This window comes from Rhinolophus sinicus, chromosome X (genome assembly GCF_036562045.2).
Source record: "Rhinolophus sinicus isolate RSC01 chromosome X, ASM3656204v1, whole genome shotgun sequence".
Lineage (NCBI taxonomy): Eukaryota > Metazoa > Chordata > Mammalia > Chiroptera > Rhinolophidae > Rhinolophus > Rhinolophus sinicus.
The window spans coordinates 85843718-85868149 of record NC_133768.1 but is presented as its reverse complement, the minus strand read 5'-3'; the positions used below and the strand labels follow the sequence as shown (position 1 = coordinate 85868149).

At 38.1% G+C, this 24432-nt stretch overlaps 1 protein-coding gene across 8 annotated transcripts in view; it reads right to left on the bottom strand.

Moving 5' to 3' along the window:
• Positions 1-23924, bottom strand: part of STAG2 (STAG2 cohesin complex component) — a 124661-nt gene extending 100737 nt beyond the window's left edge. Inside the window, exons 1-2 of one of the 8 annotated variants that reach the window (XM_074324154.1) lie at positions 22980-22997; positions 22557-22687 (exon numbers count right to left, since the gene is read on the bottom strand). The gene's annotated coding sequence lies outside the window, so the exon portion shown is untranslated. The other 7 variants (XM_019718171.2, XM_074324155.1, XM_019718173.2 and 4 more) reach the window with 7 other exon arrangements.
• Positions 23925-24432: the final 508 nt, after the last annotated feature.

Below are 24432 nucleotides of genomic sequence, written 5' to 3'. Positions count from 1 at the left end.
CTAATAGTTTCATGAAATTCCACCAGATGTGGTATATCATAACCTACTTATTTCTCCTTACACATTAAGATTGATCCCAATGTTTCATTATGACTAACACTGTTTCCTATGTATAAATTTTATGTTGATTTATTATTTTCTCATTATTAGAGAGTAGATGAACATTTATTTTAGGGCTCTTGATTAGAGGCAAGGTGCATGTCTATAATTTTTTGCTATTTGTAAAACTGGGAGATTTGCTCCTATTTTTCGCATGTTTACTACCTAAGGGTTTAAAATGACACTTATTGGGGCAGCCAGACGGCTCAGTTGATTAGAGCATGAGCTCTTAACAACAAGGTTGCTGGTTCAATGCCCGCATGGGATGGTGGGCTGTGCCCCCTGCAACTAAGATTGAAAAAAACGGCGACTGGAGTTGGGAGCTGAGCTGCACCCTCCACAACTAGATTGAAGGACGACTTGAAGCTGATGGGCCCTGGAGAAACACACTGTTCCCCAGTATTCCCCAATAAAAAAAAAAAAAATTTTAATTAAAAAAATAAATAAATAATAAAATGACACTTAGCTTAGTGCTTGGCACTCAGTAGTACTCAGTAAGTGGTACTAACAGCGTTAAAAACTTTATGTTCACTAACACTGAAGATCATAATGGTTGTTCGTATCAATTTGTATGAATGCTAAGTAACATAAAACCTTTGGTCATATTTGCTACAAATGCTTTCCCAAATTTGTTTTCATCTTAGTTGTTCATTTCTGTACCATAAAGACATGAATTTAATCTCACTGACATTTTGTAAAATAATCAAATTATCGAGCACATTTCATGTTTCAGAATCTTAACATAATACACTATCTTTAATTATTTCCATATGATAAACTGGCCATTTTACAGATGAGAAAAAAAAACAACTAATTTCTACAAGACCACACAGTTAATGAGTAAAGATGTCATAGGATTACAATTTAAATTGACTTCACTCTAAGGCTTACAACCTTCTTTCCACTATCCCAAGCTGCCTCAAAATACATTCAAATGTTTGGGAACCTATTCACCATAACAAGTATAAACACGAACCAGAAAACTATTAAGAAACCCAAATACCTTTGTTGTCTGCCAGCCAATTTATCCAGTAGCATACACATATCCAAGATCAAAGACAAGGAAGATTAGAAACAATACAGAATGGATCTGAGGAGGAGACCTGGGTTGGAATCCTGACACGTTATAGCTTTGTAATGTTCAATTATTTCCTACACATATATAAAATGTAGAGTTAAAGCTTCTTCCTGATTTAAAATTCTATGGTTCTAAAGAACATAGAACCAGAATCAGGAAACACAGGATGCTCTAGTGTTTATTTTAGGAATTCTAGGGCCAGCCGGGTGGCTCAGGCAGTTGTAGCTCCGTGCTAACGCCGAAGGCTGCCGGTTCAGTTCCCACATGGGCCAGTGGGCTCTCAACCACAAGGTTGCCGGTTCGACTCCTCGACTCCCGCAACGGATGGTGGGCTCCGCCAGCTGCAGCTAACAACAGGAACTGAACCTGGAGCTGAGCTGCACCCTCCACAACTAAGACTGAAAGGACAACAACTTGACTTGGAAAAAGTCCTGGAAGTACACACTATTCTCCAATAAAGTCCTGTTCCCCTTCCCGAATAAAATCTTAAAAAAAAAAAAAAAAAAAAGGAATGCTAGTTGTGTGACCTTGGGCCATGTTGTTTGGCTAAAAGGCTAATTCTTCATTTGTAAAATAGCATGAATACTACAAGACTTTCCTCCCTAATTATTATGAGGACAAAGTGAAATGCTACGTAAACTGTACAATGCACTAAAAGTATGATGGGATCATCACTACTATTACGTTTGATGAACACACATAATAACCAACACTCAGAATTTGACATTATGTAATACAGAGAATACAGTGCAAACAAACATATCTTCCAGCCCCCAGTTCTTCTACAAGATGGTGGCAAAAAAAGCAATATATTTGATCCTTGAACAACAAGGGTTTGAACTGCACAGGTCCACGTATATGTATTTTTTCAATAAATACTGTAAATGTATATCTCTCTTAAGATTTCCTTAATAATTTTTTCCTCTAGCTTACTTTCTTGTAAGAATACAATATACCAGGGATGCCAAAAAATGTATACACATGACTTGTATTCATCTTTTGTTATCAGTATATATTGAGAGTTACAATTTTAATAGTTTTTTTGCTTTCTTAAAATGTGTATACATTTTTTGGCACCCTCTGTATAATACATATAACAAATAAAATATGTGTTAATTAACTGTGTTATTGGTAAGGCTTCTGGTCAATAGCAGGCTATTAGTAGTTAAGTTTTGAGGGGCAGCCAAAAGTTATACTCGGATTTTCAACTGGGCGGACAGCACCCCTAACCTCGCATTGCTCAAGGGTCAACTGTACTAACTAATCTTTTCTCACCTGCTTCAGATTTAACTTCTACAACTTGCAAAAGAAACCTGTCTAAGTTTGGAAATATAGCAGGTCCTTGAATAAATGTCATTTCATCCAACATCATTTTGTTACAATGTTGATAAGATGCCACAGAAACTTAACTCTTGTTTGTATCAATTATCCTATGGTAAAACTGGTTTCATTTTCATAAATTTGCTTGAAGTCACATAACCTAACAATGACATTAAGTGAGGACTTACTGCACACCAAATTAGATGTTTAAGAATAAAATCTCATCCTAACTTGTGAAGATAAAACTAATCAGAAGAAAATACGCTAACAGTCATAGCTCAGATGAGCTCAGACATAGTTACATATAGCAAAAGATTTATTTAATGAATTTGAGATTGGTGTCTTTTCTCAGCCTTACCTCTAATTTCTTATATTTTATAGTAATACTTTCAAAAAGCCCCTCAGATTTCAAAAAACTTTTTCCCGCTTCTCAAACCGATTTAAACAAAACAAAAACACCTCTGAGCAGTTTCTAAATGTTCAGACGTTTAGTTACGTTCATGACTAAGACTAAATTTATTTCTAAATATTTTAGTAAGTATACAGATAAATTATTCATTCAACCAATATTTCAATACCTATTATATACCAGGCACTGTTAAGAGACACAGAGGTTACAGCATTAAACAGCAAAGCCCCTGCTTAAATTCTAGTGGGGGGAAAAAAGAAAATACCAAGCAGTGGTGAAAGTTACCAGGAAAGTAAAATAAGGTGATTGTGTTGAGAGAGGAGCAGTGCTCCATTCACTACATTTAAATGTAATATAAACATGCATGATCGTTTTAACTAAAGCTATAAATAACACATTTATGTTCCTAACTAAAATAAGTCTTGATCTATAAAAAGTGTTTAAAAATTAACTATTCTATGTTTCCATTTGCCCCAACTTCTCTCCTCAGACCTGAATTGTGTGTTTTTTTCATTACAAAGCTGCAAATGTATCTTTAATCACTCTAAAGTTAGATAGTCCAGAACATTCTCAGATATGCTAAGGACGGTTATCTTTTCCCAAGGTTTCACAATGCCTTGGCCTTGGCACTGACAAACTCTCGATATGAGGAGTCTACAGAATACTACCTGGCATAACCATAAATGCAATCATGTAATTATTTTTTTTAAAGAATGATGTCTAACAATCAATTTTACTTCCTCTACCCTGCTCATGACTAATTTTAATTTCACTGTAGGCTCCATTGCTAAAAACAAATTACACCGCAGTGAGAAAAAAATCTGGGCTTTCCCCACTGGTTCTCTCATAGTCTATTTACAATTTATAAAACACTTGAGCACAAACTACCCACTGAATGCAACTTAGCACTTCTGGGCTAGACAAGAGGATGCACAGATTATTGCAGGTTTCCTAAGCAACTGCTGTTTGTAAATTGAAATGAACTACAACCATGAATAAGGTTAACAGACATTACAAAATAATGCACAGATCCATTTAAAATAATTAGATACATTTATTGAATACTAAAAACCATCACTACCAGAAAACTAGTGTTCTCTGTCACATTCAAAATACTTTGCTCAAAAATAAGGGGAAATATTCATTCTAGCTGGTAATCAAAGAAAAGCAAAATAAAGGAACCTGACATACCACTGGCAAACTGCTTAAAATAACACCTCCAAAGCAGGGATAATGTGGTTACCATATATCACAGTAATGGTGGCACTGTAAGGTGAGTACAACCCTATTGGAAAATAATACATCTTCGTTTATGAAAGAGCTTTAAAAGTTCACACTGATTGACAGCTGGATCCCACTGTTGGACGTAATTAGATAGGGGGGAAAAAACAACAAAGCTACACAGATGCAATGCCATCTAAATCAGAGGGGAAAGAGACAAATGTACAGCAAGAAAAACAATTAGGTAGTTAAGTTCATGATATGGCACCAAAAAAGACAGTGTGTATGGCTAAACTGGTTCTGAGAACCAATTCCAAGGTGTGTTGTGGGGTTTCCACAGAGCACACCAGGTAATTCTCCCGATTCCAGCTGGGTATCCTACAATTCATCTTAATTCTGATACTATCTAATGGGACATAGCACCAGACTTCACAGGTTAAGAGTTAAGCTCTACAAGACTACACCCCTCCCCACTTCAGACTGTTAAGTCCAGGTTGTTGTTACCTGTGCTTCTGACAAAGTGGCAAGGTTCCAACAATCCCCTCCTCAACTTCAATTTACTCAAAAGAAACATTTTGCTTACTAGATCACCAGTTTATTACAAAAGGATAACTCAGGAACAGCCAGATGGAAGAGATGCATATGGCAAAGTATGGAGAAAGGGCTTGGAGCTCCCATGCCCTCTCAGAGAGCACCACTGTCTGCATATCATTCTCCGAACCCTGTCCTTTTGGGTTCTTATGGATGAAGGCTTCTTTACATAGACATGATTGATTAAATCATTGGCCATTGGTGATTAAGCGCTATCTCCAGTCTTTCTACCCTCTCTGATGGTCAGGGTATGGGAAAGTTCCAACCCTCTATCCACAGGGTTGGCTCCATGGGCAATCAACTAGCCCCCATCCTTAGATGTATTCCTAAAGTCACTTCATTAACAAAAAAGACATCTTTTCACTCTCAGCACTTTGGAAATTCCAAGGGTTTGGGGAGTTCTATACCAGAAATGGGAGGAAGACCAAATATATACTTCTTATAAATCACAATGCCACAATATCCCTACCTCACATGATAGTCAAAAATAAATTCCAGATGCATTAAATATTTAAATGTGAAAAAAAGCAGAAGAGATTTCCATGTGGTGGGTAGGAAAGTGGAGTGCTACAGACTATATTGGAATATGGAAAAGCATTTCTTTTGTATTCTTTTCACTTAACAATATATGTGGTGTGATTAAAAAATACAGTGAACGCTGCTGCCCAGTGCCACCCAAGAGAAAGGCAGGGATCTTTGATACGGGAAGCAGCGCGTCGAATCTTAGTAACAGTGTGACAAGTTTCAATTTGTTCAGTGCAGTCAGTTGTGTGTGAGCTACAGTTGAGAAAAGGTGTGTTTGAAGGTATGCCATAGGGGCGGCCAGATGGCTCAGTTGGTTAGAGCACAAGCTCTGAACGACAGGGTTGCCAGTTCGATTCCCACATGGGCCAGTGAGCTGCACCCTCCACAACTAAATTGAAGGACAACAACTTGGAGCTGATGGGCCCTGCAGAAACACACTGTTTCCCAATACACTTTATTAAAAAAAATAAAAGTGTGCTGTAAATCAACCCCCATCATGACTACACTCCATGTCATATAACGCTTCTGGTATAAAGCAGTTTCTGTCAAATAAAAACATTACGGTGTGTCCTCATCTACCTTATTCACAGGATCTGGCACCGTGCGACTTCTGCTCTTCCCCCAAAGTCAAAATGACCATGAAAGGTAAATGTTTTGAATCAATTCAGGACATCGACGCAGCCACCATAGCATAACTAAAACACTCAACATGCCTCCAGTAAGGGGCTAACATCCAAAATATATAAGATACTCATACAACTAACTAACAAAAAGACAAACAATCCAATTAAAAAATGGGCAGAGGACATGAATAGAAACTTCTCCCAAGACATACAAATGGCCAACAGATATATGAAAAAATGCTCACCATCACTAATCATCAGAGAAATGCAAATCAAAACCACAATGAGATATCACCTCACCCCAGTCAGAATGGCTATCATCAACAAGACAAATAGTAACAAGTGTTGGAGAGGCTGTGGAGAAAAAGGAACCCTCATACACTGTTGGTGGGAATGCAGACTGGTGCAGCCACTATGGAAGACAGTGTGGAGGTTCCTCAAAAAATTACGACTAGAATTGCCATATGACCCAGCAATCCCTCTCCTGGGTATCTACCCCAAAAATCTGAAAACATTTATACATAAAGACACGTGTGCTCCAATGTTCATTGCAGCTTTGTTTACGGTGGCCAAGGCATGGAAACAACCAAAATGTCCTTCGATAGATGAATGGATAAAGATGTGGTATATATACACAATGGAATACTACTCTGCCATGTGCAACAACATGGATGGATCGTCAGATTATTATGCTAAATGAAATAAGTCAGACAGAAAAAGTCGAAAACCATATGACTTCACTTATATGTAGGATATAAAACTGAAAGCAACAAAGGAATAAGACTCATAAACAAAAGACTCATAGACAAAAACTCATAGACACACACAACAGTTTAGTGGTTACCAAAGGTTAAGGGGGGAGGGAAGATGGCAGAAGAGGGTAAAGGGGGTCAAACATGGTGATGGAAGAACTGACTCTGGGTGGTGAGCACACAATGTGATACATAGATGATATATTACAGAACTGTATACTTGAAACTGTAATTTTACTTAAAATTACATAGTATCACCTCAATAAATTTAATTTTAAAAAACAGACATAAAAGGACTTCCAGAATTGCTTCAGAAAGTGGCAAAAACAATGGGATGAGTCTGTTGAAAGCGAGGGGGAGTATTTTGAGGGGGATTAAGGGCAATGTGTCTTTTACTGTAATAAATTTTTATTTAAACATTCACTGTATATTTTGGTCACACCTCGTATACATTCTTACAACCATATAAAACATGCACACGGCACTCTGTACTTACCCTTTTTGAACACTTCACATATTTAACTGTAACTGCTTATTTAATCTTTTTCCCCCTACTAGACTATAAATTCTACGAAGGCAGGGACCAGGCCTATCTTGTTCATTGCTATATCCCCAAGTTCTTAGCACAATGCTTGCCACATACTAGACACTCAAATATTTGTGGACCAATTCTACTTCTGGGTATATACAAAAAAGAATTGAAAGTAGGGACTTGAACAGATATTTGTACACCCAGCAGCATTTTTACAACAGTGAAAATGTGGAAGCAACCCAAGTGTCCCTCATGAATGAAAACGTAGCATATGCATACAATGGAATATTATTCAGCCTTAAAAGGGAAAGAAATTGACACATGCTACATCATTGATAAGCCTTGACAACATTATGCCAAGTGAAGTAAGCCAGTCACCAAGGACAATTATTTTATGCTTCCCCATAAATGAAGTATGTAGTATTGACAAATACATAAAGATACAAGGAGAATACTGGTTAACAGGAACTGTCTGAAGTCGGAGTGGTTATAGGGAGTTGTTTAACGGGTACAGTTTCATTATGGGGAAGAAGAAAAAGTTCTGAATATGGATGGTGGTGATGTTTGCATAACAATGTGAATGTATTTAATGCCACCGAACTGTACACTTAAAAAGGTTAAAACAGTAAAATTCATGTATATTTTACCAAAATAAAAAAGTACTTTTGAAATGAATTAGGAGTTTTTTCACATTGATAACAATTTCTCTTTGAAATATTTTCCTAAGAAGCAGAAAAGTAAGATTTTATAAGATACTCATGTCTGACATTATTTCTATCCAAGACAGCTTTTGTACAAAACTTAAAAGTTTAATTAGCTGCTTACACCATTATTTCACATGGAAGTAAAGAAAAAAAAGGTTTTCCTTTTCAAAATAGACTTCAGCAAATCCAATAATTATCAAAGCTATTTTGAAGAGAACATAAATTCAGTATATCTATTATCTAATGCCACTCTTATTTTTAAGCAAAATTAATTATTTGATTACGCATACTAAAATAAATGTTTCATGCATAAAGAACTCCAACGAAATTTTAGTTGACTTTTTCGAATGTAATAAGCCAGAAAGGCCCTCCCTTGTCCTGGACTACTTCCCAGCTTAGTCTTATTCTTGGTAACTTGGGTCCCAGTGTGGAAGAACCCAACTCCCAAGAGAAGCCACAAAGAAAACAATCTACACAAGGATAATCATTGATTATACATCAGCTTTAAAGATAATTTCAACTTGACATAATTGGAACAACAGCTTTTATATTGTATACAATTCAAAAGCATCTCCCAGATGGAGAACATGCCATCTGGATTCTTTTCAAATATGAGACACTTATGCATTTTATGCTACATTTTCCTAGATTTTCTCCTTTATCTTCCTAACTGCTCTATCAATGGTCCTACTTTTTCCTCCTGCCCAATCAACAATGAGGTTTTCAACCCTGACCCTCTGCTTCTCTTTATAAGTTTCCCCCTCTAAAAGACAATGTACTCCATGCATAGGGATCCCTAACATATGTCTCCTGCTCTTATACCTGCTGAACTCCAGTTGCATAATATCAGTTTACGGTTTAAGTTTACGGTTTAAGTGTCTAAAATACAATTCGGCTTTCTCTCCCAAATCAGCTACCATTTAAATGCAAGAGCATAGTAGTACAATTATTATCTATCTATCACTATGTTCCAACTACATACATTGCAAGAAATTTTCTGAGTAAAAGAAAAAAAAGTTACGCATTCCAGGACATCAGAAAATAATTACTTATGTGTTATCAAAATATTAACTAAACACAATTATTGAAAGTTTCGATACACGGCAGTTTTCTTAACATACACACGTATGTATGTACCTATGTTGTATGTTATTTCCCACTAAATTATAAATGGCAAAGCTAGGAATCCTGTTTGAAGCCAACTAACTCCCTGCTTCACATCTAACTCGAAATTGTGCACATCACAAATACATTAGAATTGGTCAATGAATGAAACTTGAGGTAAAATGAGGGGTTGAAATTTAAGCAGTAAGAAAAGGATGGATGGCAGACCTCTACAAAGAGGTAAAAGGCTAGAACCTAGAAGCTGAGCTGAGGGCACACTCAGTAGCGTAAGCTTCTAAAAACTACAACTCAAACTCAACTGCGTCCCCACTCCCACACTAAAACAGGTCCAAGCACATGCCATAGCACTTCTTTTTTCCAGGGAATGCCCATCTTGCTCCATTAAAATTAAATCAATTTAATTCACAATCAGCTTGCAAGTCTAGTGAGTCTCAGGATACCACATAATACATCCTATACTATGTACATCCTATACTAATACACAACCTATACTATGACACAAGCACTGTTCTAGGTGCTGGGGTTAAGGCAATGAACAAAACAGACAAATATCCTTGCCTTCATTGAGTTTACATTCTAGTGTAGGGAAAGAGACAACCCATGTAAAACTATGTTTGATGGTGAAAAGAGCCTTGCTGAGAAATAAAGCAGAGCAAGGAGGAAAGGGAGTGCTAGGGGCAAAGGACTTTATTTTACATGACATGGCCAAAGAATGCTTCAGTGAAAGGCTAATTGCTTGAGCAAAATGTACTGAAGAAATGAGGAACCAAGCTAGGCAGAGGGACCAGCAAGTACAAAGGCCCTGAGGTGGGAACCTAAAAGTAAGACCTAGCTGGACAAATCAGCTCTAACGCGTCTTTTGGAGCAAAAATTAATACAAGACCTGGTATTATATCATATCATATGATACATTATCATATATGATATGTATATAATATATATTATATAAGACTCGATCTTACAGTAAAAGACAGGGTCTTATATAATTTTTGCTCCAAAAGACGCATTAGAGCTGATTGGCTAGGTCTTATTTTTGGGGAAATATGGTACTTAATTTCTGTGGGGCTCAGTTTTGTCATCCATAAAATGCATATTATATCTCCTACACCGTATAAGAAAGATAGTATATTACATCAGGTATCTGACACATAAAATATACTCAATAAATGAGAATATTGCAGTTATCTGGGGGCCTATCAAGTCAGCAAAACCCTCAGAATATTGTGTGGTACACTCAGAAAACGTATTGTTAATTAATCCCCATAATAACAAACAAGGCGAATGAGATTATACCTATTTTACACGTGGGAAACCTGAAGATCAGAAATTTGCCTAATCCTCTGTTGACCTCTAAAATTTCTATAAAGATGAACAAACATAACTCCACAATTAAAGAGAGACCCTAAATACATTGCCAGGATGAGGAAACCATTCACATTAATGTCAGCTAATCAGCAGTATGGTGCTGCAGCGTACAAACATGGACTCTAGAGCCATATTGCCTGAGTTCACATCAAGACTCCACTACTTCCTACATACAGCAGGTCCTTGAATAACGTCATTTCATTCAACATCATTTTGTTATAATGTTGATGAAAAAAATCAATTCCTGGCGAGGACCACTGTCTGTGTGGAGTTTGCATGTTCTCCCCATGTCTGCATGAGTCTTTTCCAAGGACTCCTTCCCTCCTACATCCCAGAGATTTCACGTCAGGTGAACTGGCGTGTCTACATTGTCCCAGTCAGAGAGAGAGAGACAGAAAGAGAGAGAGAGAGAGAGAGAGAGAGAGAGAGAGAGAGAGAGAGAGAGAATGCGCCCCGTAACAGAATGGCCTCCTGTCCTGGGTGGGTTCCTGCCTTGTGCCCTGGGCTGCTGGGACAGGTTCCAGCCACCTGCGACCCTGAACTGGAATAAGCAGGATGGAAAAGAATTCCCTTACTTGTTTTTATTCATCTTTCTTAAATGGATGTGTAGCTCATATTTATTTCAATATATTAGAAATGTATTGAGTCTATTTAAGAGTTTGGTCATGTTTTTTTGACCAGAAATATATCAATTAGCCTACAGTAAAACTGATTTCACTATGTTGGTTCACTTCAAGTCTGTTTCCAAGAACCTAATGACAACATTAAGTGAAGACTTACTGTATATGTCCTTAGGCAATTTTATGTTTTCTCTCTGCACATGTTTCCTCACCTATAAATAACAGTACCTACACTTCACAGAGTTACTGAGAGGATTAACTGTGTTAATTTTTGAAATCACTTCTACTTCAGTGCCTAGCATATAGTTATCTAGTGTTAGCAGTAACAGCATAAAAGCAAAAAAAAGAAATTACTATCAAAACATTTCTACTTTCCATGGAGTATTTTAGAAATTGTAAAGATACCAGAGGTGGAAAAGCAGAAAATGAAAAGAAAAAAAAAACACAGCAAAACAATACAAAGTGGCATCATAATGTTGCCTGCATTTACAATTTACCTCAACAGATTGTTCCTATAAGTATTACCGTGTTTCCCTGAAAATAAGACCTAGCCGGGCCATCAGCTGTAATGCGTCTTTTGGAGCAAAAATATAACACCTGGTATTATATTATAATATATTATATTGTACCGGGTCTTATATTAAAATAAAACCCGGTATTATATTATTTCATATATTATACTGGGTCTTATATTAACATAAAACAGGGTCTTGGTATCAATTTTTGCTCCAAAAGGTGCATTAGAGCTGAGGGCCCGGCTAGGTCTTATTTTTGGGGAAACACGGTATTACCCTTTAGTAAGAACACTACTCTTGAGACATGCCAATGATGCTTTGGCTAACATTTTGTTTCATAATTTATCTTATAACAAGTTTAATTCCTTAATATTAATTCAGATGTCACCCTACTGGGGATTAAAACAAGTACAATATAACACATTTCATCATCTTCCCCCATCCAACCCTCTTCTAGTTGTTACTTGATGCCGTAATAAAATACGAAACATATCACATGTAACTTCAGACAGATTGATTTATCCTCTATCAGCTCTTAGTAGAAAATAAGCCTTTCTCCTACCTAACTTCCAAAAATGTTGACTACCTTGAGATGTTTAACTCCCTCCTCAGTCTCATCAATTTAGGATTGTCTCCTTTATTTCTCTACCTCCAAAAAAGTTATCACTATGAAATCTATAAATCATCCCACTGGGAGGCAGTATATCACCATGTGAAGACGTATGCTGGGATTAGGAAGAATTGGATTCAAAAGGAACAAAAGGAAGCTCCACCACTTTACTAACTGAGTTATTACCTTGGGCAAGTCACTTAACCATTCTGAATCTCAGTAGATGAAAATACCAACTACCCCACAAGGTTGTTGTAAAAAATAAAAATTTAACATTAGGGAGTCTCATACAACTAGTACATAGTACCCTGTAGCTACAGACTTAAATTTTATCATTAATGCAAAGCCAATTAGAAGAAATAATTGACTATTTCTCTTCCAACATACAACTCTTTAACATATTAACAATGTAATTATAATGCAAGGTTAAATTTCTAGAAAACCTAAGATTTTAATTATCCCAGAACCTGTAAAATGTGTACTACAAAACGAGACAAGGTTTCAAAATCAAATTAAAAAAATTATTCCAATTCTGAAAAAGTTAATCTAGTTCTGAGACAAATTTGGATATTCACCGATATTGTACATTTAAACACCACATATTTACACACACACACACACACACACACACAAATTACCTCTCCAGTTAGGTTTGCTATTTTTCTGCAGCAACCTGGTTGAATGTTTCAGTCTAACTTCAACGGTTTAGGAACCAATTTCCTACTCAAGGATCTTTTCTAATATAATCCTGTATTGTCTCAATAATCCCTCTGAAATTTTTCAAATATATTTAGGACACCCAAATATGAATGCAACTACTGAATAGTCCTCAATGAATAGTAGTACATTATGCATTGATATTTAATCAAAACTCAAAAAAGTACATATACTCAGAACTGGAAAAATCCATTTGTCATTGACAAATTTGCTTTTCAAAAACATACCTTTTCATGCTGCTGCTTCCCTGCCAGCCATGGCTACCACCACTTCCTCAATTCTCCTGCCAGGGATAAAGTCTGAGGAATGTCTTTTGGCCTAAATGAATGGTAGAAACAGGGAGGGACATATCCCGAAGGGAAAATATTATGGCTTTGCTAATATTTCCTACATTTTCTCTACTTCTTCAGTGTAGAAGGGAAATCCTCAAAGTAGGTTCACACTCCTATGTTTAATAGTACTTCTTTAACCACAAAAGGCCTTTTTTAGTAAGAGAATATTAACCATGTTCTGTATAATAACATTCTAGTCTCCATAAAGTTTGCAAATTAGGTACAAGACAGTAGACACAATGGTGAGTATAATAAATTTCTCCTTGCTTTTGAAAAGAGAAAAAGGTTAGAAATCCAAGAAAAGAGGGTATCATATATCTCAATCCTGAAACGGAAATACTTCAAATATACCAAACCTAAATCATATCATATATAATGAATTTGATGAGTATCATATACTACAAAGATATTTCAAACTAACATTCCAGCAAAGAATCCAAAAGAAAACATAAGCATGTATAAATTTAAATTCCTATTTTAAAGCAAGCATTTATAATTTGAAATAAAGACAGAGTCCCCTAACAGAGTGATTGCTTATTGCCTCTTTTGCTTTTACACAGAACCACAGTATCACCTAGGTTTCAACCTTTGGATAACAGTAACTGGTTATAGGGGATGATCATGGGCTCTTTTAACTTAGTTTATTAACCACCACCAAAGACTGAAGCACTCCAAGGCTACATTAACAGTCTTCAATTGTTTTTTTTTTTCCTAAAGCTTTACAGAGGAGTCCTTATTTTTAAATACTTGTCATTAATTTCAAATTAAGGACACAGTTATCAAAAGTGTACTGACAGCTATTGGTTTTAGTCCAATATTCTTTAATATAGTAATCCCAGTGTATGTTTTTAAAAAGGGTTGTTTTTATCCCTTTCATGTGATAAAGCCCAACTGACAGTGTTACCAGAGGGCAAAGACTATAATCTAGTTTACGACTGTATCCCTTCGGCACTTGCAACACTAGCTGATATAACAATGAACGAACTTTTTTGAGAACCTGACGCAACGCACACTTACATTCTATATGTACTTTCGTAGGGTTCTCAACACATTTCCACCCTATCCATGGACCCCAAGTTAAACACAAGCAATAGCTTTCTGAAACACAAACTGTATTAATTCCATATTATAAATCGAGTCCACAAGAAATAAACTTTTATCTACCAGTCACTCAAATTCCTTCATCTGGTCAGAGATGCAGTTCCCCGTGCCCCTTCCAACTTCATGGTGGCTTTAATGAAGTAAAACACTTTTTAAAAAATTGAATAGGGCAGTCGGATGGCTCAGTTGGTTAGAGCGTGAGCTCTGAACAACAAGGTTGCCGGTTCGATACCCACATGGGCCTGTGAGCTGCACCCTCCACAACTAGATTGAAGACAATGAGCTGCCCCTGAGCTTCCAGAGGGGTGGCCGGATGGTTCAGCCGGTTAGAGCATGAGCTCTCAACAAGGTTGCCAGTTCAATTCCCACATGGGATGATGGGCTGCGCCCCCTGCAACTAAGATTGAAAATGGCAACTGGACTTGGAGCTGAGCTGCGCCCTCCACAGCTAGATTGAAGGACAACGACTTGGAAATGATGGGTCCTGGAGAAACACACTGTTCCCCAATAAAAATAAAAATAAATTAATTGAATAGACCTACTTAACAACCTGTTTATAAAATAGTGACACCAATAAAACCTCTAAAAGTGAACTAGCTAGGGAAGAGAAACATACAAATTCCTCAATGAAATATTAAAATACCCAAGTATGGAAACAAAACATGAAGTCCTCTTAAGATCAGATCTCTACCATTCACCCCCACTGAAAGAAAAAGGGGAAAATCTTACTTTACAATATAGCAAATCTATAATTATGCTGATATCATTTCTCCAAATGTTTGCATTTACCTACAGCAGTTATTTTTGAGGGGTGGAAGGTACCACAAACATAAACAGGGCAGGAATACAAAGCAACGACAAAACTCACCAAAAATAAGAGAACTGTTAATTTTATGAAATGACACATCAATCTCTGTAAGACTTAACTTTCAAATTACGTAACCAAATCAGTTTAACTTCAGATAATTCTCTAAACAGGACCTTTTCCTTTCTTTTCTAGTACCCATTTCTCCTCCCCAGTCACAAAATTATTTCTTTCAGCTTTCTTCTCAAAAGAAATTTTCCACATTAAGAACCCCCATGAAATATCATACAATTTACATTTCCTCCTAAGAAAATGGTAAAAGAGTCTGAATATGTAAGGAAGACAAACACAGATATAAATAGTATAAGTAATTATCCTGGAGTTTTTTATTTAGGGGGACCTCAGAGAAGGTGGTTTCCAACATTAAGACATATAATTACTGAAGTCTTAACAGTCACTTGAAAAAAAGCCAACTGGAAATTCTGACTTTTTAAAAAACACTGCATCTTGTCTTTTACTATCGACCCCATACCAATAAAAACCATCTCCAAAAGAGTAAAAATAAACTCTCAGAATATGGAAGTTTAAAGTAATTTAAATCACTTTCATGCCCAAAGAAATCTCCATAGGGGTTTTGAATCCCTTCCTACCACTTACTAATCAGGCAAGTCACTTGGCCTCCCTATGCTTTGCTTCCTCTTCTGAAAAAGTGGGTATTAATTAGGTTCATCATACATCCTAGTTTCTGAGACAGCCCTAGTTTATCCTATTATCCCAGCATGCCATCAGGTTAGTGTTTCTTTTCACTCTAAAAAGTATCCTGTTTTGAACAATAAATCATATGGTCACCCTACCTCATAAGGTTATGAACATTAAGTAAGTTAATGCACATAAAACATTTGTAACAGTGTCTGACACATAGTAAGAGTTCAGTTGTTAGCTATTGTTAATGTTACAGTCCCTGTCAAAGACTTTTTATAAAATGTTTTGAACTGCATAATCAGAGCTTCTACAATATTCCTTTTTACAAATAAAATTATACATTTAACTTCTCACATTCAATTTTTTAAAACAACTAAGTAGCACTAACTGCTTGAAATCAACACTAACCAATTTATCCCACAGAGATGGCAATTATTATCAGTTGCATTCACATTTTATCATACGTAAGTTTTAGTAGAGGCTATATTAAGGTTACTGACAGGAAAGTAACTGTGGAAAGTAAAAATTTGGTTAGTGCCAAATTGAGTTCCTGAATATTCTAGCAGCCTTTCTCAACCAGGGTTCCTCATGTTCACCATAGAACTCAGAAAATGATTTGAGTGACAACTTCCTGAATTCTCCCAAGAATGGTACATTACTGGTATCTTTCTAGATGCACAGGAGAGAAACTAATTTATTACATACAATGTATGCCTTGGGGCATAATTCTATTGTAGAACACCAGGGTCTTGGTATTCTTGGAGTAAAAAGGGGGAAATATGGATGAAAAGACTCAATATTGAACAAAGAATCTGGGTAGAAGACTGTATCACCTGGAAAAATTAATACCTACAAAATGAAGCTCAAGGAAATGATTAACATAAAATACATAAATTTGACTCATGGCTATGAAAAGCACTAATATATTCAGTTTTATTTTGTCCCCACTAATTTATCTTAGGCTAGATATCCAATATCTAGCATTCCTTCAGATAAGAAAAAAGCCTAGTTATAGTTTATGAAATGCAGGAAGGAAAAAGAGGAAAAGCAAAGAAAACTGAGATCAAGATTCTGATCACTAACGAATCTAATAATCCAGGGCACCAATATTATCTACTACCTGATAAAAATAAGAACAAAATTTAATAAAGTGAAAAGACGAACGAGAATTGAAAGCAGAAACAGAGAAGATATTAACACTTAGAAGAGAACATTTTTAAAGTACCATTAAATAACAACAATAAAATCCCCCTACAGAACCAATCAGAGCAGTGAATTATAAAAAGAGTCACCTAAATTTTAATTTCAAATCTAACCACTCAATAAACAAGATGAATGACTGGGGAACTATTCTCCGTCACACTTAGCCTCCATTCAGTATAGAGCATAAATGACATAAAGGGGGAAAAAAAACAGTGAAACCATTCTATCTACCATGGCATGACAAAAAAAAAAAAAAATCAAGAATACAATTCAACATATTATCCCACAAACTTGTATACTGAGCACACTCAAAACCGAAGCTCAGATTTAGTATAAAACACAGTTTAGACCTTTCATCAGGCAGCAATTCATCTAACCCTGTGTAAAAATCTGCATTTATCTTGCACTATACATGAAAAAAATCTTCATTTTGTAACATTCAAATGATACATGCTTTCTGGTGATCAATAACCCAATACCTAAACCAGTTAAGGGAAACTACTGAGCTTAATAAAAAAGCAAAGCTTTTGAGGTCAAACTAATTTGGGTGTGAATTGAGACCGTCAATTATTATCATGTGACAAGTCATTTATTCTAAGAGCCTCAATTTCCCCATCTGTAAAGTGATAATAACCACCGATCTTGCAAAGGTAGCTGAGAAGATTAAACAATACATGTTAAAACACATAGCAGTTATTGGCATTTAAAAGGAACTCAAAATCTTATCTCAGGATTCAACAAGTCAAATCCCATTACAACAAATGTTATCCATGCAAAAGTGTAAACAGGACTTACTTTCTTCCCCCTCTAGCAACATTCAACAGAATTTAAACTTTTTTTATAAAGGAATTTTACCTTTGAGTTGTACATTAGATTACCCAGTTTATAGAAATCTCCCTAGTTTGTCTCATCAAGCCTAGTCATGTATTTTCCAATTAAAATAATAAAAAAGAACAGGCCATTGACATTACTCACCCTCCCTTCCTTTGGGGGAAGGGAGTTTTAAACAATTTCAATAATCTCTTGATTATTAAAGTATATGTAAAGACTTCTTGTTTTCTTCTGGTTCCTATCAAATATAGAACTGCAAGCATACATTAAAATCACAATTCAGGCAGATTACCACAGCTGCTAAAGAGATGGAGATTTTTAAAATGCACATATACAAAAATTAAGACTCTACTTAAACTGAAGATATATAAAATTGGGTTAAATTAAATGCAAAGCAGGCAACTCACAAGACTGAAAAAAATCAAACTGACAATTTTGTTTTCTCATGTATCTTTGCCAAACAGAACATACAATAACTACCGCTTATGATAGCCAGAGATATAGAGAATTATTATACAGGGACAGTATTGAACCACAAATTACAAGTCATAAACATATATCAAAAGTAGAAAATTATAAAAGGAAAATGTAAATAACTTTTAAAATAACCTGTATCTTTAAAGTTTTTTCTTTACTCTCCAATGATTAATCACAGTTCCGTATATACTGATACCCATAGCTAACTAACTGATATTATCCCCTTCCTTTGCTGTACTCCCCAACTCCCAAAATAGGTATATCCTAGTGCTCCATTGTACAGTAAACTGTCATGTTCAAGTCTTTGAATAACCTAACAGCGATTTCAAAGTGCTAATACAAGCCCAGGTTTAAACAAACAAACAAACAAACAAAAACTTGAGACAAAAAAGTCACAGCATTAAAGAGATATGAACGTTATCCCCCTGAAATGTTAACAGAGAGATTACTGTGTCCATTTAATGTAAATTTTAAGCTCAAAAATTAACTTGTAGCATCAAAACCTCAAGTCTTCCATCTATTATAAAGAACCCAAAGCAAAAAGAATATGCTATTCACTGTTTACTCCCTTCCCACACATGACTGTGGGTGGCATCCGTTTAAACATGCAGAATATTAAGCATTACTAAACTGTCCAAGACAGTTTTTCAGATCTACCCTAAATTCCCTAAGGATAATTTGAGTCTGAGCCTGTCCCGAACCCAACCCTATCCATTTTAACTCACAAGTCCTCGGGCAACCACTAAAGTCAAGAAGATCTAAAAAGAAAACAATGAAAAAGGAATGTAAAATTTAATTTCATTAAAATCTTGAGTGCCCGAGCTTTAAAAAAAAAAAAGAACCCTAACTAAATAGACTTCAAAGTTACCCAACTAATTTGTTGGTTTAGTAGTTTAGCTGTTGCCTCACCACAATAAAATAAATCTGAAGCCACAATCCACAACATCTACTTAAGATTATTTGCATACGAATAAGAATTCAAAATATGTAATGTCTTAACATCCTTCTAAAGCTTAAATGAATATGAAATATAAAGACTAATATTAACAATTATGAAATGTCTATTCCCAGACAAGTGTGGAATTTTGTTTTCATAATGAATAGGGAAGACATTTCGCCAAACATTAAATTAAATATCCGTTATTTTGGATTCCCTTTAGAACTTTAAAATATATTGAAAAATACATCTCACAGAAAAAAAACTGACATTTAACACCACAAAATTGCAGAAAATAAGATACTTACCTTCAAAGAATTTAGGAGCAATTCACAAACACACTAAATAAGGAGACAGGGTTTTAATTGCATTGCACTTTTATTTTACAGTTGATGGGTAATGGTCAGAATTTTTGTACTAGAAAACATTAAAATAGTTTATATATCAACTTTTAACTATTTACAGCACCAGATCTTGGGGAGGGGAGTTAACTCATTTTATATGCAAACATTCATTTTCATATCAGTTTTTTAAAAAGAACACACCTCACCCCCCACTGCCAGTCTCTAGTACCTTAGAATGGTATAGTTATTTCACAGTGGAAAAGAATGGCTAATAAGCACATTTCTTTTCCAGTCCTTTGCTCTACCCATTCATTTAAACACCAAATATTGAAACTGAGTTCAACTCCTACCTCGATCCTCCTACCAAGAATTCTCCCTAGGGCAACCGATTCCCTTCCACTGTCACTTACTCCAACTGCCAAAGCCCCTCCTATTAATAGTAAATCCTTTCATACAGACTAACTCCATTTAATGAAATGGACACCAAGCAGAATTTACACAATTTGCGAATGTAATTTTCCTATTTTCAAAGGATTTAAAATAACTAAAAGCAGAGCACATTCCAACTGTTACAAACATTTAAAGTTCAACCAATTTATAAACATTTATTCTATACTGGTTCAAATTTAAGTATTTTTTAAAAGATGGCATAGTAGGCATTGTGTAATTATTTGTACACAAGGCCAAGTTTTCCAAGCAAATAATTGATATGTAAATATAAATTTAAGTCATTACACCAAAATTGCAAGACAATTTGAAATTTTTTCTTCAAATTTAATCACAGAAATTTAAGTACACACAAAAGTAGAGCAAATAATAGTACAATGAGCTCTCCTGTATTCACCATCAAGCTACAATCATCAACTCAAGGCCACTTTTGTTCGATCTCTACCTTCCACCACTTCCTTCCTCCCCCAATTATCTTCAGAAAAGAATTAAGAGGAAGACACTGTCTGTGCTCAGTAGATACACTGAGAAAAATCCAAAGATAACAAAAGTATCAAAGACTAACAAGAAGACAAGAATCTAACAGCGTAGCTGTACAGTCACCCTCTACACAACTTGTTAGGTGGTAAATTTAAGAATTCAGTTAAAAATAAAGAAATAGCCATCTTTAAGAATTTGAATAAAGTCCGTAAGATCCAAAGGATATATTTAAAATTATATCTAAAGGGATAAATGGGAATGTGATGAAAATGAACTTAAACATGTGCAATTAGCTTGCAGCCACAAAGCACCTTGGCTCACAAGGGGAAAAAAAAGACTATTTAACATAATGTGTCACAAAATTACAATTCAACCACTTGAAAAATCGCTGAACACTTATGCCTTAACTGGTCCTTCTGATCCTTAATTACAGATTGATATCAATGTAGAAAGAAAACCAGGCATTTTAACGTAAGTGGTTTAAAATGTTCAAAATTAACCCCACCGTTCACTGGAAAATACATGAAAGCAAGTCTAAACTACCTGAATTGTATGTCATTAAACAGAAATGTATCCACTTTCCAGGGCTGTTTTTTTTTTTTTTTTTTTTTTTTTAAATAAGTTCACATATACCCTTAAATACAACGCGCTAGGCTACAGATAGAATTAAAAGACCGCCTCCTACTTTTGCTCCTAACCAATACGCAGAGAGAGAAGGTTGGCAGGAAAGTGCTGCGAGGACAGTAACAAACACCAGCAGCTCCGAGCAGGCCCTGCTAGAGCCAGGAATGACGCACTTCGGTAACCCGACTCTTCCTCCCCTCCACCCCCGCCCCCAGCAGCGGTGCTGACACCGCCAACAGCCCGGAGTAGGAAAAGACAACAGAAAAAAGGCAGAGGTTGGACTGCATCAAGGTTTCATCAAGAAACCTTGGTTATTCCTCTTTCGACACTAACCACTAGGACTAAACAGGAAAAGAAGCTTAGTGCTTAAGCAAGTTCCATCATGGTGGTTTAAGAGTCACTAAATTAAGCTGATAATGAGTCCAATCCACACAGACAAATACAGGGTGTGGCTGCTGTGAAATACGGCGGTCCGTGGGAGAAAAGGGGTATGGAATTTACACTCCACTGTGAGGGGAAGATGGGGCTTCACGGGGGGGGCGGGGGGCGGCCCGCGCATTTTAAGGAATCATTTCAAACCAACACAAGCTTTTCCTTTAGTTAAACCAATCCTACAGATCAAAAGTTTCTAATAGATATATCATATAAACTGTAAATAACCATTTAGTCAAACACCATGATCCTCAATTTAAAAACTACATCCAAAAGAACGGAGGGAGGGAGGGGGTGGTAGGCAACAACATATAAAACATTTCTAGGCCAAGGAGGAGAAAGTCACAAACCGGATGAAACTACTAATGCGATATTAAAAATTAAAGCTGAACACTGCAGCACTAAAAATCACACGATAAAACCCATTACAGTTCAGGATTAAAAATAAAATGACATACACCAAGGGGAAGCAGAAACTAAATGTCGAAAGTACAGCGGCTTATAAAAAACTAAAGGCAAAACGACATTCTCGCGACCAAAAAAAATAATAACGACAGAAATCAACAATACGTTTACGAATGTAGGCCACAAGAAAATGGGAACGGGGCTCAAAGTTTTGCGGAACTACTTGATGCTGTTTCGCACACCTTCTCTCCCCACGGCCCAACCGACCCTTTTCGGCCCTAAAATCGCCGTCCACAGATCATCGGGTACGGAGAGAAGAAAAAAGAAAGTCAACCCCAGCCAGAATAAAAGTGTGGAGGGGAAAAGCCGAAGCTGCCTACCTGGGGCAAGGATGAGCTCAGTTCGTGTCTTGAGAAAGACAGCGCGGGTGGGGGTGGGAACGAAAAGCAGCACTAAAACTAAAACAAAAGTGGCGCCAAAACCCCCCAACAAACAGCCTTCCACTCCCGCCCTTCCCCCCTCCTCCCAAGCCAGCCAGGCAGGGCCCTCTTGGGGGCAAGGGCTGCACGCGGGGCCAACACCACCAGACCCCCAACCTATTTATAAAATTGGTGCCCGAAGAAAACTGACCGAAGTCGGGCCTCGGAAGGGATGGAGAGATCGATGCCAATCGCTTTCCCCAGCAGTTCCCCCACCACGCGCAGGAGATGATGGGGCGGGGGAGAAGCCGAGGGGCCCGTCACATGAATGTTGTTCCCTCTCTAGGAAGGGAGGAAGAGAGGGAGGGAGAGGAGGGAGGGAAGAAAGGAAGGAGGGGAAGGGAGAAGGGAGGGGGCACGAGGGAGGGGTGTGATCAGAGTAGATTTTCCCTCGCCTCCCTCGGTCCGAGGCCCAAATATACACAACTGAGCCTCTCTCCTCCCCTCCCCCCCAGGTTTCCAGCACCACCATTTTGCTCTCTTCCTTCCCCTCACCACGATACCGCGCTCTCACCCACCCAACCACAGCCTCCCCAGCTAGCCTCCCCCGACTACGGCTCGCACCCCACTCCACCTCCAGTTTTGGCTCTCCCAGCCTTAAGAGCCTGCCGGAGAAAAGGCACCTAAATCTAATACTACACAGAGAAGCGGAGCCTCCATCTTGCGCTGCTCCGCGTTCTCCATTTTGGGCCACCCATGGTGGGGGGGGAGGTCTCCGTAGAGGCCCCGAGGGAGAGTGGGGCGAGGGAAAGAAGAAAAATCTTCAGCGAGGGTAGTCGAAAAGAAGAGTCCTGCGGTACAAAACCTCTATAGGAGTAAGGAGGTAGGGAGGAAGGGGGCTGGAAGTTCTTTGGTAATGTAGAGGTAGCGACTTCAGAGAAGATAAGGGAGAAAGAAGGGCTGGGGGTTATTCGGGGACGAGAAGGAGTCCCTCGGCCTTGACTTGGCCACCCACTCCACGGCTGGCCCCGCTGGGGGCAAAAGAAGAGGGGAAATAAATGGCAACGGAGCGCCCAATCGTTCTTCCTCCCAACTCCTCTCTCGCGCCCTATTTCAACCCTACAAACCTCACAGTGGGCCCCGCGCCCTCCGGGTGCCTCTCCAAACTTCTAGAAGCTTCGCCTCCGCCATTTTATAACTTACCTCCCCCCTCAGCGTACACAGAGGCAGCAACGAGACTGTTCGCCTCCCCCACTCCTCCTTCCTTCTTTATCAGGCCGGGGGCTTCTTCACCCCTGGGCTGGTACAAGATATTTTCCCCTTCCTCTTCTTTACACCCTCGAATTCTACTCAGGGACGGAAGCTCCCGCGGTTCTAGAGCGGTGGGGGGTTTTGAAAGTGGCGGTCGGATCCGGCGGGTTTTTTTTTCTTTTTTTTTTTTTCCCTTTTCTTTTTTTTTTTTTTTTTTTTTTTTTTTTTTTTTTTTTTGGTGGCGCTTCGGGATTGTTTGGGGTGTTCGCTCTTCGGCGACTTGGAGGCGAATGGAACGCGCAGGCGCCATCTGTCGGCCACGAACCCGCGCCCGGCTCCCCTTGGGAGGGAGCGGCATCTAGCGGCTGCGCGCTGTCACTGCAGCGCCGGGCTCCCACCCTTCCCACCCCGCGTCCTCCTCCCATTCACCAGCCAATCGCGGCCGGCTGCCTCCCGGGTGCAGCGTCCCGGACGCCGCCTGCAAACGAGGCCCCCGCAGGGGCGCGCCGCCGAGTGGGGTAAACAAGGTGCTGTGCCCGCGCCTGACTTGTTCGTTTTTCAGCGCTTCCTCCGCGGATCCCATAGGGCCGCGTTTCCTCTTTCTTTTTGGGGTGTCGATGGGAGGGTGGTAGGACTCTGGCGGAGCCCCGGGCAGTGGGAAAACGGAAACCGGGCTCCCTCGGGACTCGTCCCTCGGGCCTCTTCGCCCCCACGCAGCCCGAGGTGGCAGCCCAGTCGGGCATCACACTGCGATGTCCCCTCCTCTGACACGCCCCAGCAAGGGGCCTTGGCCCTAGTTCCTGAACCTCGCTTTACCGCGATCCTTACTCCTAACC